This window comes from Saccostrea cucullata, unplaced genomic scaffold, assembly GCF_032062105.1.
Source record: "Saccostrea cucullata isolate Sc308-1 unplaced genomic scaffold, CSIRO_AGI_Scuc_v1 ctg11820, whole genome shotgun sequence".
Lineage (NCBI taxonomy): Eukaryota > Metazoa > Mollusca > Bivalvia > Ostreida > Ostreidae > Saccostrea > Saccostrea cuccullata.
In genome coordinates, this window is record NW_026922418.1 from 3,054 (window position 1) to 18,203 (window position 15,150).

General features: G+C 33.4%; 1 non-coding gene and 1 pseudogene across 1 annotated transcript; both read right to left on the reverse strand.

Annotated features, from left to right (window-relative positions):
* Positions 1–2,277: 2,277 nt before the first annotated feature.
* Positions 2,278–14,898, reverse strand: LOC134261755 (uncharacterized; annotated as a pseudogene).
* LOC134261756 (U12 minor spliceosomal RNA) lies at positions 10,331–10,482 on the reverse strand. The gene has a single exon (XR_009990881.1). It is a non-coding gene; the product is annotated as a U12 minor spliceosomal RNA (small nuclear RNA).
* Positions 14,899–15,150: the final 252 nt, after the last annotated feature.

The window sequence follows — 15,150 nt, forward strand, 5'->3', positions numbered from 1 at the left end:
CTGTTCTGCTAAAACGTGTAGAAATTACATGTACTGGTATGTTTTGACAGAGTTTGACTGGGCAGCTAAATGAAAACGAAAGCTGATGCAATTCTCAAAACTTATTTGATGCGCAAGATATTTCGATTAATAATTATATGTATTTTGCTATATCTTTCAATTTTTATTGATCATTTCCAAATTACTTTGTTAAAAATAATTTCTACAGAAAAGCACTCTGTAGCTGTTCTCAAGATATTTATGTAATCTTTCGGGTCCAGTCTTCCAGCAATTTGTCGGAATTCCGATTGGAACAAACTGTGCTCCTTAACTAAGAAGACTTGTTTTTATATACTTATTACACAGAATTTATTCAAATATTTCAACCTGGGAAGAAAAAGGAAAACTTGCTATTGCCTTCAAATAAACATTTAGATGTATACTGATGAAGTTTTGTCAATTAATAATAAATTACGGGTACTTTCATTTATATTTCAACTTGATATATCCAAGTGAACTCGAAATAAAGTAAAAGACAATACAGACTATCACATCTGTAAATCCATTTCGTGCAGAGGGGGGGGGGGGCGAAATTTTCATTACATTTTTATACATTATTTTTATTTGAAACATTGAAAATGTGCAACAAAATGGATGTGTGTGGGGAGGGGGCACAAGCCTTTCAAGTTACATTTTCAATAGTGAAGAGTTGTGTGGAAAAAACCCCCCCCCCCCCCCCCCCCCCCCCCTCAATGCTATGTGTTTGAGATTATGATGGTCACTTATACAATGTAGCTACAATGTAACCTGTATTACAAACAGAATGAGAATTATATGTTATGACTTCAGCTTTTAATCCACAATCCTATTTTTGAAGTTTTTTGTATGACACTTCGTAATTTATATGTAAGACTCCAAAGTCCAATGGTCTCGCTTAAGTCCAATGATCCAGGCCAATCACTGACATTGGTTTGATGTCAATACTGATGCCAAATACAGTATGGCTCTTTCCCACGACATGCTGCACTAAAGTGTGATAGTCTGACAGGCTAAGGTCTGAACGTGTAGAGAAACAATCAATGTTTCTGAGCTCAAAATATTCCGATGTCAATCCTATACATCACTGTCCTGCATTCAAAAGACATAAAGAACTATATGCGGTATTAACCAACATTTGCCCCCCAAAATCAAACTTTGATGGAGTAATATTTAATTAAGTCCTTAAACAGGGGAGTATATGCTGACTTCAAAGCACTGAATAATTTCATAAGTAATGACGTCATATGTACGTAATGACGTCACAAATATGACGTAATTTCAGTTTTTTTTATGAATTTTGCAGAAAAATGTACATATTTCGTCGATATTTTAAATAAAAGTCACCGAGCGCATGTGTGTTCAGGATAAATATTTTGATATAATGTGTAGAATGATAATATCAATGAAATATGTCAATATTGTTCCTGAACACACATGCGCTCTATAAATTTTAAAGCTTAAATTGTTAAAATTTTGTCCATTTTGTCCTCTTTCTGAAAAAGGATATAAAATCGGACTTGTTTGTGACGTCATAAAAACAGAAATTGTGAATACACTGCTCTGGAACTATAATATTTTCTGTTAACTTATATTTCTCGTACAATTTATTGAATTCAGCACATTTCAGGAAGTTTTCAAAATTTGACTTTTGTGGGGGCAAACATATGCAATATACTGCATATAGTTCTTTGGTATTCATCCTGGCATACAATTTTACTGATTTTGCACCCACTAGCTCACAGTCACCACTTGACTGGCTAGGTATAGTACTTAGGCACTAGAATAGCATATTGAATTAACAACCCAAGAATTTTAAGTTTAGTCCTTGCACACAATTCAACTAATTAGATAATTATGGTTAGGCTTGCAACTACCCAAGATTTTCTAGGTTATAGTTGTTACACACTTTTCAGTTGATTAGGGCTAGTTTCACACCTATCTGAGAAATTAGGGTGAATCTTTGCATATGATATTTGATTGTATTTATTTATATTGGTGCAGGATCACAATTTTGTGCAGGGGTACTATGACATTACAAACGTCATTTGTTTTTTGGCACCATCGGACTGTGGACCAGGTGTGTCAGAACAACAGGGTAGGGTGCAGACCATTGCACTTTGGATTCCTACATACATATATTGAGAGGAACAACTAGAGAGTAAAGATATGTCATATAAATGATGAAAAAAAGTAATAAAGACTCTTAACAACATGATTTTAACATCTGAACAATTTTTTATGGACAATTTTCATGTCATGTTATCATTATTATAAACAAAGATAATAAAACCTGGAAAATAAAATGGCACAGACCCTCTGCTAGCAGGCAGGCATTAAACAGTTATAGGAACACTTTTGCATCATTGGAATGACACTCAGAAAATTAAACATTTCTGAATTTGACAAAGTCTAAATCAGGTCCATTGTTTGTTTAATTATGCTGATTTCTTCATCCGTCCATATCTTGCTTTTATTTTGAAGACCATTCTCCTCCTCATTTGATGTTTCAATGTATTGCTTGCTGAAATGTATAAAAAAGCTTTAAAATAATAAAAATGTGCATAAAATCAATTGAATTGGAGAAATAAAAATAACATAAAGAATCTTTCCAGGAATTTTTTCTAAAACATTTTTGAGTGTACCTAGATAATTAAACATCAGATTGGATATGTATTTGTATAGAAAGATACACATGTATTCAGTAAGCAAATATCCTCTCTGCTGATATTAAACTATAAAGCTGAATAACTACACACTTGGCAGACCATGTAAAATCACATACTTCTTATATTAATGTTATACAGGTAATCTTTATCTAAAATAAGCATGACCTTACAATTTCACACCATAAGGATCAGGATATAAGTCATCTTTATCTGGAAAATCTTCCTCATCTGGATTCTCCTCCTGAGATTCATCACCAGAGATGGGAGTTATCTGCCCTTGGACCATATCCAGAGACCCCAGGGGAATCCTGTGCTCCCAGTTCAGGATATCTACAACAGACAGACAGACAGACTGGTAAATCTGTGTCAGGGGTGGAAATAATTTCATAGCTAAGTACATGTATTTTCACTTAACCATCTACCAAGCTTGAAATTTTTTAAAACATCTGCCTTTTTCCATAGTCTTGGTAACGTATACAAACATTTCTCTTCATGGTACTAATTCAAGCTATGTACTTGATAACCAGTTTTGGCAAATATTTATCAGCTAGGCCGATGTAGTTACAGTGCATTTAAAACATACAGTGAAAAGCCATGAAATCTGCATTATTTTCTATCAGTGGATTGAACAGATATTGTGATTCCATGGATAACTGACCTAGTGGAAAAAAGTATTTTTACAGTGTTCTGAGGATACCTTGATCTCTGGTCCAGGGAGACTGATTAAACCGCTGGGCCTGATGCTGAAAATCTCCGCTCGGGGCTAAACTCTCCTCACCCTCAGAGCCTATCACAGACTTGTCAACATCTAATATAAAATAACATCACATGTGATAAACTAGCAAATACAAATTTGTACAGGTAATTTGTAATAAGTAACTATATACATGTATATCTAATAATATTCAATATCAAATTATTTTAGTTTTCAAGCAAAATACACATTATGTTGTTGGACAATGGACCTACCTATAATGGAATGAATTGGTGTTGCATTTTCACTTAATAAATCATTCTGTGAAGATTTTCCACAAACGACATCTAAAATTTTGTAAATTTTCTTCTTGGTTGCTGGGGTAATGGCTGGAGTTTGTAGGGGGAGTAATCTGGAACAATAGTGAAAATTTTCATTAAAACAAATGTAGGTCTTGTAGCTTGCATATGCTTTCTTGATTTTGAAGAGAGAGTTCAGAACTTTGGTTATAGGACAGCTTAAATAAAACAAATACATGTATCAAGAGACCATGGAAAGATTTGCTATGATGATATTTCAACTTACATAAACTTAAATATTTGATAATTGAGAAACAAGTCTGACCCCACAGCTTGCAGACACAGCAGGAGGCAAGTGCTGATATCCAAATTATTTGACTAAATTTAAGTTCAATTTTTCTTGTTTATTATATAGCTCATAAATAGTCTCTAATAAAATACTACCGAAAATCTAGGGAATTTTAGCATTCAATATCTTGACATTTTATTGAGCAATGACTTTGTATTAGGAATTAACATGTATGTCACGAGTATGCCTAAAACATTCCGAATACCTGTTGTAAACAAAAAAATTACTGGTTTGTACTTATAACAAAGGATGAGAAAAGAAGCCATTTCCATCAGACCAAAACTGTAGAAGGAGTGACGTTTTAAAGGAATTTCACAGAAAATTCTATCTTTAGTAACCATGGCAACACCGTTCATCGAAATCAAAAACCGATGCATTATTTTGTGTATCTTAGTGTAGTCTACTTGTGTTCCAAGTTATATAGAAATTATATCAAAACTGTAGGAGGAGTAGCATTTTAAAGGAATTTCACAGAAAATTCTATTTTTACTAACCATGGCAACATTGTTCATCAAAATCAAAAACTGATGCACAATCTTATGTATCTTAGTGTAGTCTACCTGTGTGCCAAGTAATATTGAAATCAGACCAAAACTGTAGAAGAAGTAGTGTTTTAAAGGAATTTCACAGAAAATTCTATTTTTAGTAACCATGGCAACGTTAACACTGTTCATCGAAATCAAAAATTGAAGCACTATTTTATGTATCTTAGTGTAGTCTACTTGTGTGCCAAGTTATATTAAAATCAGACCAAAACTGTAGGAGGAGTAGCGTTTTGAAAAATTGTTTAAAGAAAGAAGGACAGCTAGACAGACAGACAGGCAGACACCTTACTATCGCATAAGCTCTTCTGGTCTCTTACCAGTAGAGCTAAAAATTAGTAGGTATTAGACCCATTAAAACCTAAATAAGCAAATCATATCGCTCGGTAGGGTCATCCGAATGATGCGATATTGAACGCTTACAGGACAGACGATAATTTGAATACCAATATTAAAAAATCATCAATTTGCTTTTTTGTTTAGCTTGAATAATTATTGTACATTATGTGGAAATGTTTAAACTATATAATAAAGGAGTTATTGAACTTATATTGGTGAATATTACATACGCTCCTAGCTGTTCAAATGCACTCGGAAGCTTGTGCATTTGAACAGCCAACTTGTATATTCACCAATATAAGTTCAATAACCCTATAGATTACATCCTATGTGTAGATACTGGGATGCTGACATGACTCACAGTTTAATGATGACTTGTGTGTAGATACTTGGGCATTGACATGACTTGTGTGTAGATACTTGGGCATTGACATGACTTGTGTGTAGATACTGGGTTGTTGACATGACTTACAGTTTGATGATGACTTGTGTGTAGATACTGGGTTGTTGACATGACTTACAGTTTGATGATGACTTGTGTGTAGATACTGGGTTGTTGACATGACTTGTGTGTAGATACTGGGTTGTTGACATGACTTATGTGTAGATACTGCAGTGTTGACATGACTTGTGTGTAGATACTGGGGTGTTGACATGACTTGTGTGTAGATACTGGGTTGTTGACATGACTTACAGTTTGATGATGACTTGTGTGTAGATACTGGGATGCTGACATGACTCACAGTTTGATGATGACTTGTGTGTAGATACTGGGGTGTTGACATGACTTGTGTGTAGATACTGGGTTGTTGACATGACTTACAGTTTGATGATGACTTGTGTGTAGATACTGGGTTGTTGACATGACTTGTGTGTAGATACTGGGTTGTTGACATGACTTACAGTTTGATGATGACTTGTGTGTAGATACTGGGTTGTTGACATGACTTACAGTTTGATGATGACTTGTGTGTAGATACTGGGTTGTTGACATGACTTATGTGTAGATACTGGGGTGTTGACATGACTTGTGTGTAGATACTGGGTTGTTGACATGACTTGTGTGTAGATCTTGGGTTGCTGACATGACTTATGTGTAGATGCTGGGGTGTTGACATGAATTATGTGTAGATACTGGGGTGTTGAGATGACTTATGTGTAGATACTGGGGTGTTGACATGACTTGTTTTAGATACTGGGGTGTTGTCATGACTTACAGTTTGATGATGACTTGTGTGTAGATACTGGGTTGTTGACATGACTTATGTGTAGATACTAGGGTGTTGACATGACGTGTGTGTAGATACTGGGGTGTTGACATGACTTACAATTTTATGATGACTTGTGTATAGTTACCGGGGTGTTGACTTGACTTATTGTACCCCGCATTTGCAAAAGCGAGGGGACATTAAATCTCATTCGTCGTCTGTCAGTTGTCTAGCTGTCCGTCTGTCACAAAAACTTTAACCTTGCCCATAACTTTTGATTTAGTGGAGCTATGACTTTCATATTTCATATGTGTATTCCTTGTGATAAGACCTTTCTTTGCGTACCACCAATTTGACCTTTTGACCTTGACTTGGAGTTTGACACACTTTATCACAAAATATTTAAATTTTTCCTTTGGCTGTAACACTTTTGAGTGGTAGATACTAGGACTTTTATATTTCACATATGTATTCTTTGTGGCAAGACCTTTATTGGATATCAGCAACTTTGATATTTTGACCTTGACCTTGGAGATTTCTGTACTTATGAAAATACTTTAACTGTGGCCATAACTTTAAAACGGTAAGGTCTAGGGCTTTCATATTCACATATGTAATCCTTGTGACAAAACCTTTCATTGGGTATCAAGCACAAAGACCCTTTGACCTTTACATTGGAGTTTGACCTTCTTTTTAAAAACTTAAACCTTGGCCATAAGTTTTAAACAGTAAGGGCTAGAGCTTTCATACTTAACATATTTATTCCTTGTGACAAGACCTTTCATTGGATAACAAGATATTTGACCTTCTGACCTTGACCTTTGAGTTTGACCTACTTTAAAAAAAACCTTGACCATAATTTTTGAAGGGTAAGGGCTTTCATACTTTACATATTTATTCCTTGTGACAAGACCTTTCATTGGATATCAACAACTTTGACCTTGACCTTGGAGTTTGACCTACTTTTTACAAACTTTTACCTTGGCCATTACTTTTGAATGGTAAGGGCTAGGGCTTTCATACTTCACATAAATCATCCTTGTGAGAAGACCTTTCATTGGATACCAAGAACTTTGACCATTTCACCTTGACCTTGGAGTTTGACTTACTTTTTAAAATTTGGGTACCAATATATTTAATTTGCACTTAAGAAAAATTTTATCTTTGCTTTGTTGCGATATGGGGTCATAAGTGTTTTTCAAATGCATCTTGTTCCATTTAACTTTTGATTGAGAAGAGATAGTGCTTTCATATTTGACATGTGCAGTACCTGTGACAAGATATTTCCAAGCATGCTATAATTTCTGACTCCTTGACTTTGGCCTTCAAGATTGAAGTTATTTCTTAAAAAATTCAACTTTGGTGATAATTTTAAATGACATATGATAGGCCTTCATATTTGACATTACCCCCAAAGACAACGAAAGCGGAGAACCACAATTCTTTGATTTTGCTTGTGTTTAGACAGTAGGATGTTTACATGACTTTATGTTTGATGATAACCTGTGTGTAGATACTTGGGTGTTGACATGACTTACAGTTTGATGATGACTTGTGTGTAGATACTTGGGTGTTGACATGACTTACAGTTTGATGATGACTTGTGTGTAGATGCTGGGCTGTCGCAGTAGTTTTTCCAGGAGTAGTCTATGAGGAATGTGTCGCCTGTATTTATAAAGCTTCCTTTTGCTTGCTTTCAGATTTCCTAAATTCACAAAAAGTGTTTTATTTAGAGTTAGTACTTATTTTGAATTTAAGAGAATCTCATTTTTGCAAATATAAGGGCTGTTATGAAATTAAAAAGACATTTTATTTATTTTTCTTTCTACTCTAATTTTTTTTTCAATAAATAGTATATTAATTGTTATGGTAGGAGTACCTGGTACAGTAAAAAATCATGTTCAATCCTGGAGTACCCAGATTAAGTTGATAAATTATTTCTATCATTTCAATTTTATTTTGTGCAAGTTAAACAATCTTAATTAAAATGCCAGTTTCATGGCAAAGTATTTCATTAGGCAACAGAAATATCATTATATGTCCAAAATGAATTTTGATGTAAAGGACGAATAGCTGGTATACATTAAATCTTGTGAGGAGCTTAGGAAACTCCTGTGCAGACCACGGGACTAATAATTCAAACACAGTGCCATGGTAAAGTGTATCATATAGGATTTTGAAAATTGTCATGATTGAATGATTTTTTCCAGACTGAAGTAATTTTAGGAATGGAAGGAATTTTTTTCTGACTTCATTCTTATAACGTTAACATACAATGACAAAAAAAGAAGAGTTAATGTTTTCCAATCATTTCAATTTAAGAAAAAAAAACATGCTTAAGTAACAATAAAGCTGTGTTGGATTAGCATCTCTGTGGAGTGCTCCAGGTAAATAGACATACATGTATGAGTTTATAATATCATCCGGGCTTAATGATGATTATGTTCGTTTAAAAAAATTCATGAATTCACCTCCTCCTTCACTTAAGTTAGGCTAAATGTCTCACTAATTTCCTAGTAGCTCTTGTACAGTGAAATTTTACCAATTTCAAATAGAAGTATTGTAATGCATTACAAAACATTAGAATTTTCAGTTGCTTATAGTCCTCGAAATCTGAGTATTTTGAATTTTTTGCCCCTGAGACTGTGACCGTTTTCCTATTGATATACAAATTCCATGGTATCTCCCATCAAAAAATGTCTCTTTTTTGAAATCATATTTATTTTTAGTGCTAGATTTAATCAGCTTAATATTTGTATAAAAGAAATCTTAAAATAATATTATGATTGTGAACACTGAATATGTCAATATTAGGCCTAAATAAAAAAATTCCTAGATTCTTATCCGAATTTTTTTAAAAATCGAGGCGGGCGGGCGACTTTTATTTTATATTTTTTATTTTTCCATTTTGCAGATTTTTTATTGAACCCGGGCCAATCAGTGCAGATTTATCTATAATACCTAAATAAAAGTCATAGTAGAGGTCCAGTTATCTAAGATTCACATAATCACCAATCTTTCACAATCAATGACCCTTATTTAATATGTATTACAGCAATTACCATCTTTTCAGCTGTCAAAATCATGCCGACATTTGTGGGATTTAAAATGAAAGTTGAGTGGTAGTTGAATACCAATCCCGATCCGAATTGAGACGAAGAAAAACAGAAATAAAAAAAATTGAGGCGGGGAAAAAATCGGGGCAGGCGGGGAGGAGAATCTAGGAATATTTTTATTATGACCTTAATCTCACGTTCTTCATAATTTCCGCTCATGGAGTTAGAACTGATGATCCTTTGTAACCAACTACACAAAAAGAAATTCTGGAAGTTTTCTGTGTCGGTCACCATGGTAACCATCAACTGTACCAGGGCAGAGGTCAATTTCATTCTGTGTAAGATGTTCAGTAACGGGCCCCACAGTCGCCCCAAGATGTCAGTATCTTTATATTGGGGTGAACTCATCAGCTCTGTAATTAGAATGAATAATCTCATTAAATTTCAACAACTTTTGCATGTTGACAATTGTGTAAAAAATACAGAAGTTGGTAGTTCTTAAAATAATGAGAACCCCAACCTTATATTTCGACAATTACAAAACAGGTTGAAAACTTGCCCCTTTTGTTTAATGTTTAACTCTTTAATTGTGCATTAGTTGGTATGAAGTGACCGTTCTTGAATATGCAACACAGCATCCTGGACCTGAAAAATTCATAAAATAACTTAAGCAACATAACATTTCAAAAATTAAAGTTTACTCCTGATTTAAGGTACATATACATACCATGTAAGTTTAAATGTAAACACTCAGGAACAATCCATTGTATGTAAAACTTAATATTTTGCTCAAAAGAGAGTTATAAATGACATAGAAAATATGGACTCCTTTACTACTGAACTGAGTGAGAATAGGTCTTCTTAATATTTATGCCTATATGAGGCAAACTTACTTATGTCGCTCTAGTAGTCTGAGTAAATCACTGTAACAATTGACACTTTTATCTCCTGTTCTGATGGCCTAAAAAAATTATATTCCTTTGTCAACATTGTTTTAAATAAAAAAGCAATTTTAGCAGCCTGGTAATTAAAAGTGATATGGAAAATATAAATACCTGCAGACAAGTGCTATTTCTTTAAAAATATTTCAGTTTTCATGTACATGGAAATGAATCATCTTTGTTTCATGTTTCACTGACATTAAATTGAATTTTTCGGACAGGCAGATCACAACTACCCAGGCATCCCGCGGGAGTGAGCGGGTCACCGTGGGGACAACTCTGTGCCCTTGCACAAATTACTCAGAGACTAAACTCTGGAACCTGGCGCTACCCAGGTTCATTATTTTCCTTACTCATTAGTTTAAGGCATAAACATATAATAGGTCCCTTTAAACTTACATAAATTACAGACCTTAATAAGCATTCAAGTTGAGGGATCAAAATAATTGATATTAATTTACTTTATCTGCAATAATATTTTTAGTATTTTGAACCTCCCTCTTCAAATTACATTTAATTATTGTACAAATTTTAATCTTGTCAAACTTGCTTGATTAATTACAAGTATTTTCCATCAGTAATGAGACTTACATATCATTATTCACCACAAACTGATCAAAGGGATGCAAATCTGTTAAATGTCTGCATTACATTGAGTCTAAATTACGTGTAAGAGTTACCCCTCCTGAAAAATGATCTTACTTTGAGAGTATCTGCCATGTATTTTTTGATAATGTTGTCCACAAATTCCCTGTCTTCTTCCAAATCAAATGATTTTTTAGGTTTGATGGTCTCCATGATTTTTAACTGTGCATCCCAGAAATCCTCCTGTACGAGAAAATGAAATGAAGAATGTGTATGAAAAAATCAAACTCCAAACAAGGTTTAATGAGCAATAATAGATTGGAAAACATTTACATTAATAAAAACATCATCAATCCTATATGCAAGAATCGTAAAAATAGAAATTAATTACATTATGATAGTGATTTAATTTAAAACAAAGGCACTGCAAATTAAAAGAGTTCCCAATGAATCATGATTACATGTACACACAAAAAATATTTTAAAGGTATTTGTGTATCTGCTTGACAAGGCAATTTTGCCCTGGATTCAGTATATTATTCATTTGCATATTTGAATTTCGTATATATATTGTATAAAAAATTTAAAATTTCATTATGACCAATTCTTTGCTCTCTGTGAAATCACTAATTTTCGTGGTTTTCAAGGTTACAATTAAGAGACCAACAAATTTACTGCCAACAGGAAATGCAATTTTTCACATATATTTCTACTGAACAATTCTTCAACCACGAAATCAAATCCCCACGAACTAATATATTTTCCTCAAACCAAGAAAATTTAACCCCTTGAAAATATGTGATTTTGAAAAAAAATATTTAAATATCAAAATCCACCACATACCCCCACAAATTTTTTTAAAAACATTAGTACAAATATAAATGATTCAAAAATAAAATTTTCACCAGTAAAAATAGCCAGCTATAGTACCACTTCCATAGCTATTTGAGACCGAAAGATCAAGTAATACTCTAAAACCCTTTACTATACGGGTTTTCAGAATGCATGCAAGAAAATGCCATTACTGTATGGAAATTCCATGATTAAGACATTTTGTTGTTAATTATGCCCTGTACCTTGAGCCACTCTAACACCCAGTCTGTGCCGGCAGTAAGCTCTGACAGGGAAGGCATGGTTCTATGTGTGGCACTGTGTCTCATCTCCACGATCCAGTTAGGGATACCAAACTATCAAAGGTAAAGATACAGTCTCAAGTCAAGTGCATAAAATATTCAGTGTGTTTAACATGTTTAAAAGACTGTAGTGAAATTTTATGTTTCTTAGACAGCAAACTTGAAAGATAATATGAATGTAACATCGTGAACTTAGGGTAGATACTATCAACTTGAAACTTTAGGAGATGATTTTTGCATTCAAATTAAAGAATATAGTCTGATGTTTTATATATCATTCCTACATACATTTCCAGCTATAGTGTGGACTGCCATTCTAACTCTCCCAGTCTGCCCTAGTTCTGTTATGTTGTTTACAAATCTAAAATAAGAAAAACAAATTCAAAACAGTTACCGGGGGTAAGTTTTACTGCAGGAGATGACTTACATCTCAGATGTAAAAGATATTGTCTCTGGATTGCATTTGGGGAGAAATATTTTCTGTTTAATTTTAATTATAAATTTAACTTTATGTATCTACTAAAAAAATGAAATGATACATAATTTTCTCCAGTCAAAAGTATAAAAATGTAAATCAATTTGATATTTTTCCAAAATGTCCTTAAAAATGAGTTACAAATTACTTGACATTTGGGAATTTAAAAAAAAAAAAATTTCTCAATTTGACTACTGACCTAATAATACCCATGCTGTATTCATACACCAGCTTTAAGTGATTTTCGTGGACAGTTCCTTCTTGCATGGCAAGCTGATGAGAGATGCATGCTCTACACAATGCCATGGTACTTTCAATAGCAATTGGCAATTTATTAAGCGCCCTGTAAAAATAAATAAGTATTATGAAAATGACTTATACATGCCAAACTTGAACAGCAAGAAGTTTCAGCAATCTCTATTTTTTCTGCTTGATTTGACTATGGTATGGATGCCCTAGTACGATTCGTTCCATACCGTTAATCTGGAAATTTTTGCTGTAGATAAATTTTTAGCAAATTTGCAAGTTCAGTGCATTTGCAAAAATATTTTTCTTAAAAATAATTCAACAATAAGAAAATGAAAACAAAGTAGTGGTCATTCGCAAAATTTTGAAACGTAAAAATTAATCTACAGTATTTTGACCCAGATTTGCAAAATAAAATCGACGTAGAAATTTCCAGATTTACCATGTGTTTACAGTAGAACACTGAATATTCAAATTTGATATTTTTTTTCATGAAATTGACTGTCACTTTGAAGTGAGGCTTTCATGACAATTAACCAATCCATCAGACTATGAAACTTTACTACCTGAAAGATACAGTGAAACCCATGGAAAAAGTCAAGTCAAACTTCTTTATCTCTAAAACTCAAGGGGATCATGATCATTGTACGTAGGTGATCTTAATGACACATTGATTCTTTTCCTTATTATAACTTCAAAAAACTCACAAACTTTTTTTTTAGTTTGTACAATCAAGAAAATCGGTTCCTTTTTATTAAGACAACGACGTTTCTTTCGTTTTCAAGTACCTATAATTCAAAGCAGATTTGTAAATATGCATAGTTGAACTTGATAAAATCATCAAATGCATCACTGCTTAAAATCATTATCTTTTTATAACATTTAATAAATTTTAAAAGCCATAAATATCGTTCATTTATTTATGCACGTTTGTATACAGAAACAACCTGTCCCACCTCCATGCTGAAATGGATACTTTTTGTGCCTCTATCGTAGGAGAGTTACAATCTCGAAACTGGCGTATTGAAATTAGCTGCTTTGAATGACATATATTAGAATATTAATCTATATAAACAAAAACATGAAATGGGCCCTGTTTACGTAACAAAAATTTGGAGCTCTATATCTGCCTTTTATCTCAACAACTAAAAGTTCAACTTTTTGATGATCATTAGAAAGACCATTCTTAAATATTTGATAAAATGGAAAAAAAAATGGAAATTTTTTACCTGAAACTGTGTCTATGCCCCTTTAACACTTCTTGCATGACTTGGACATGTATTGTTATTGAGCAATAAGTAAAAAGAATACGTTATGAACAAATGATCAGAAAAATTTTCAAATACAGTGTATTGTAGTGAAATTGTATATGTAAACATGTCCACTATGACTATTCACCTAACCTCATAGCCATCCATCTGTGCTGGCACGTTTCCCTCATCATGCAGTCAAGTTTTACCAGTCAAACCCTTCACCACGTTTTCCTTGTTGTAAGTTACCTGTGTTTACCCACAATGTAAACCTGGGTGTTTGTCATCACCTTATACTAAGGTAGGCGACATTATCCATAGTAAAAAGTGTTTTCCCTAAGAACCGGCTATCGGCCAAATTGACTGCTTTGATTAACAAAAATGCCGCTTTAAATAAAAGTTTGATGCAAGGTCCACAGAGATTTTATTCATAAACCTCAGCCCATAGCCTGTTACAACTGATCTCTAACCTTTTATTTTGAAATAAAGGGAAAACACTGGAGAAATCACCCAATTTTACTACAGTAAACAGTGAAATAAATCCAGAAACATTCACTAATTTCAGAAAAGTGGCCTTCAGATATGCAGTTTTATATTTTATATATATACCTGCTTTGCCATGTAGTCATCTTCGCCATTGCTCTCTGCTTGGGCTCTAGATCCTCAGAAAATACACCAGCATACACTTGCCGAAATTCTTCTCTGAAAGAAACAAATTGATTGTTCAGAAAATTTTCTTATAAAGTGGTAGATTTATGAATTTGAATTCTGTGCAAGCTTTTTGGAATTTTTTTCCTGCCTGTATGTATTTATATTTAAGAGAAAACTTTCGAAATACGCTCTATCCGCTGTCCATGTGCTAGTGCGTCAAGTGTGTTGTGCATAAATATGATAAATAAAACGTTCATTTGCAGTCGTATACACAAACAAAAAATATCAAACATAGATAAATCAAATACTAATTACTTGTCTCTCCACGGAACAACCATCATTTTAACCTTATTCTCTCCCTTTCGTTTTGATTTTGCAGCTTTACCCATTTTGACAGGAATGAAATCATCCACACGTGCTACTCTCAGTAAGGGAAGTAATGCAATATTTACATCCGGTGTGTATAAAAGTAAAAAAAAAAGTTCCGGAAAGGTTAAGGGATTTATAGTGGAGGATCCAGCATTCTTTAAATGTCATGAGGTCTTAAATGTTGCCTTCAAGGCATAACTTGTGAACCAAAGTACGAAGTTGATATAACCATATACTATAGTATATTTAAGTCCCTGATATTAGTTTTATTACCTCTAAAATTTTTGTGCTGATTAAATTAAAAAAATCCAACCAAACCTGTGTATGAT